Source organism: Mustela nivalis (genome assembly GCF_964662115.1).
Source record: "Mustela nivalis genome assembly, chromosome: 4".
NCBI lineage: Eukaryota > Metazoa > Chordata > Mammalia > Carnivora > Mustelidae > Mustela > Mustela nivalis.
The window spans coordinates 87,453,393-87,456,927 of NC_139023.1; the positions used below are offsets into that span (position 1 = coordinate 87,453,393).

At 42.0% G+C, this 3,535-nt stretch overlaps 1 long non-coding RNA gene across 1 annotated transcript; it reads left to right on the plus strand.

The window, feature by feature from the left end:
• Positions 1-221: 221 nt before the first annotated feature.
• On the plus strand, positions 222-3,179 carry LOC309863666. The gene is made up of 3 exons (XR_014311169.1): positions 222-311; positions 957-1,145; positions 2,194-3,179. It is a non-coding gene; the product is annotated as an uncharacterized lncRNA (long non-coding RNA).
• The last annotated feature ends 356 nt before the right edge of the window (positions 3,180-3,535 follow it).

Below are 3,535 nucleotides of genomic sequence, written 5' to 3' on the forward strand. Positions count from 1 at the left end.
TAGCATAGTACCTTCTAGTTTCACCCTTCTTAATAACTAACCTCTGTGCGTGAAGAGCCTGGTCCCATGATGACTTCATACAAAAGCACTAGGGGGCGACATCTCACGCTCCTGTCCGTCCGCCCTGCCAAAAGGGTGGATCCCCAAATCTCCAAACCTTGGTTTAGAAATCCGTAGTGGGCAGTCCGGTTGAGCTGTTTCCTCCTTGCAGTCTGAGCCCTGAGGCGGCTATTTCTCCTTCCGAAAGCAGTTCCTTCACCTGCTGCGTGAGGCTTCTTTCTCTACAGCAGGATTTTTCCAAACGCGAGCTGGTGGGTTATGAAATCAATTCAGTGAGTGAAAAAGGGAGGTAGTGATAATTACGCTGCGACAACAGGCATGAACTGAACTGTTCTGGAAAAACCAGGACATGTGCTCACCTAGTAGTTAGTTCAAGACCAACGTTAAAGAAAATGAAATGGAATCAGGGTAGAAAAGATCAGTGTGTCACTTTTGAAAGTATAAATAGTGTTTTATGAAAATGTTGCCAGGAACGGGTTAAATCGCATTTCTTGCTGGAGTCAGAGACAAAAATGTTTGAAAAATCATCTCTCTGTAGGGCTCAGACCAGTCTGTAGAGGGGGCTTTGGGAAAGGTCATTATGCTTTCCTTCTCCTCTGTTGTTCTCACCTGCCCAGCCTCCATTAAAAAACAAAAACAAACCCTAAAATTCTCCAATAAAGCAACTCTTACCACTAAACTCCTCCTGTTTGAACCCAGTACAGGGCCTGCATTAAGCCATGTTCCCTAAAACATAACGCTTATATGATACTTTTCTTGCCTGGAATTACTGAGGAATATAAGTGGTTCATCTACCATAAGGGCATCTAATAGTGGTGGAGTAGAAGCTGATATATATATATAGATATATATCTATATATATCTATATATATATATATTTTTTTTTTCTCTGCTAGTTCCTTGAGGGTAAAAGCCTTCTGAGAGAATAGCACCAAGCTGAGAGATAGATGCCCCCCCAGGAGCTGCTTATGGACTCCGCTGGTCTGATGAATGCATTTTCTCTCCTGCCTCGCCCAGTGAAAACTGATAGCCATGTGATGTAACTGCCTTCTTGTGGAACTGCTCCAGTGTTTTCTCTCCGCAGGGTAAGTGTCCGGTAGGAGAAAATGTGCATTCTGGAAGTAATGGGGGATAATTCCCATAAAGCAGTCAGCCCAGTACTTGGTATCCAGTAAGCGCTCAGTAACGTTGACTGTTGTTATTCCTGTTAAGTAAGCAGAGTAAAGACAAAATGACATAGGGAAAAAAAATACTGTGTCCCTTCACAGACTGGGGCAGGGCCTTTAAAACTTAGTTTGATGGTTCTTTTTATTAGACAAACCATTAGTGAATTATTTTTAAGTGTTCCCGTGATCAACTTGCTTTTCTGTGTCTTCTGTGTTCTCTCTGTACCCAGAAAACACAGAGCAGGCTTTTTGCCAGGTTGGGAGAAAGAATAGGTTTGTTAGCTCCAGGGCTGTTCCTGCAGAAATGGAAAGGTCTGTGGTTCAGTTCCGGGGGCTCCTGCTAGGGACTCTGCTGGTAGTCGGAGGAAGAACCGTGTCAATCCCAAGCAGATGAGCAGGGATTCTCAACTTCGGCACAGCTGGCATTTTGGATGGGCTAATTCTCTGCTGTGTGGGGATGGTCTGTGCCCTGTAGGGTACTTAGATGAAAGTTAAGATAATCATCCTAAAGCACACCAGAATTAAGTGACTTTAAATGTGTGTGTGTGTGTGTGTGTGTGTGTGTATATATATATATATATATATATATATATATATATATTTAACAAGCAGCCACCTTAAAGGACACTTTTGCAAGGTTTATTACTATTGTATTATGAATAATGTAACTTAAAGTGTCTCACCTTTTAAAATGCAGACAAAATCAAGAAGTCACTCCCTCACATTCCCCACGCACTCCACGCCCCAGCATTGCCTTCTGCTTCCCGTGCACTTCCCTTCCTGGACAGACTCCTCCTCATTCTCCAACGCCCAGCTCAGATGTCACATCCTTTTTAAAGAATTCCATGTGTTCCAGTGGCATTTTATGTATATCTTGTATCACCATTTTTACATTTCATGATAATTATTTATGGGTCTGTCTTCCTAACAAGGGTGGGAACTGTCTTATTCACTTTTCCACTTGCAGCCCTCCCTCAGCGCAGTGCCTGTTGCAAAGCCAGTCCACAGTAAATGGTTGTCGCTGAGGCAGTGTGAGTGCTGAACATTGGAGTTTCATCTTCTACTCTAGGACTTTGGACAAGTCACTTAACTCGGAAAAACTCAGCGTCGTCACCCACAGAATGAAGATAATAGTATCTGCAACTTGATGGATAGTGCTGTGATTTAAAAGGACCCAGTTAGACTGGCGCTTCTTTGAGAAATGAAGTGTGGCCTGTTGTGGGCCAGAAAATATGAAATCCATCCCTAGAGTTTTGTAGTTGGGCATAGCCTAGTTTTGACTGAGGACTCCTAGGAGAAATCTGAACTATTATGCTAGGACTATGTAATAATTTCATAATGACTTGCATTAAAATATATTTTTCTTAATTCTACTTCAACTCCCAGAAATATAGCCAGTGAACTACATTCAGGGCTGGAGGGAGGCCTAAAACTACCATTATCTGGATATTACTGTTCTTGAGAACTCATTAGCACCTTAGGCTGAAGAGGCCTGGTGACAGTGGCTTATATCCTCATAAGTTGGGCACTGCTATAGGGAACACTTAATTACATTCCTGGGAATCATCTGCTCTCTGCATATTCCACTGAGAGGCAACGTGTTACAGAAAGATAATGGGTTCTGGGGCCAGATGATCCACTTGTTGGTGTATAATCTTTGACAAGTTGTTTATGCCCTCTGAGCCTCATTTTAAATAGCTTTTAAAGATGAGAATAAGAATAGGAACATCTCTCTCATAATTGTTTTGAAAATGTAAAGTGGTATTTTACAGTGGGCTTTTAAGACAATGCAACAGCTCAGTATGGTAGCGTAATGGTAGACACATGTCATTATACATTTGTCCAACCCCATAGAATGCGCAGCACCAAGAGTGAACCCAAGTGTGAACTATGGACTCTGGGTGGTTGATGGGTCAATGTAGGTTCGTCTGTTGTAACACGTGGAGCAGTCTGGTGGGGGATGTTGATAGTGGGGCCTTCCCTACCCATGAGTAGAAAACCTCAGTACCATCCCCTCAATTTTGCTGTGAACCTAAAACTGTTCTAAAAAATAAAATCTATCAAAAAAAAAATAATAAAAGAGGTTATATGTATAAAACATCTAATACATTCCCGTCTCATGGGGCGTATTTACCCAGTATTAGCTACATATCATTCACAGATGACAGAGAACATTTATACCTCATTCTGCTGTCTACCATGTGGTGTGTATCTTACTTGCCTCCTTGCTATCAAAGGCTCTGATGCAAAGACCCCTGAACCCATGTCAGAAATTCTTCCAGCATTATTACTAGGGGTATTAATATTGT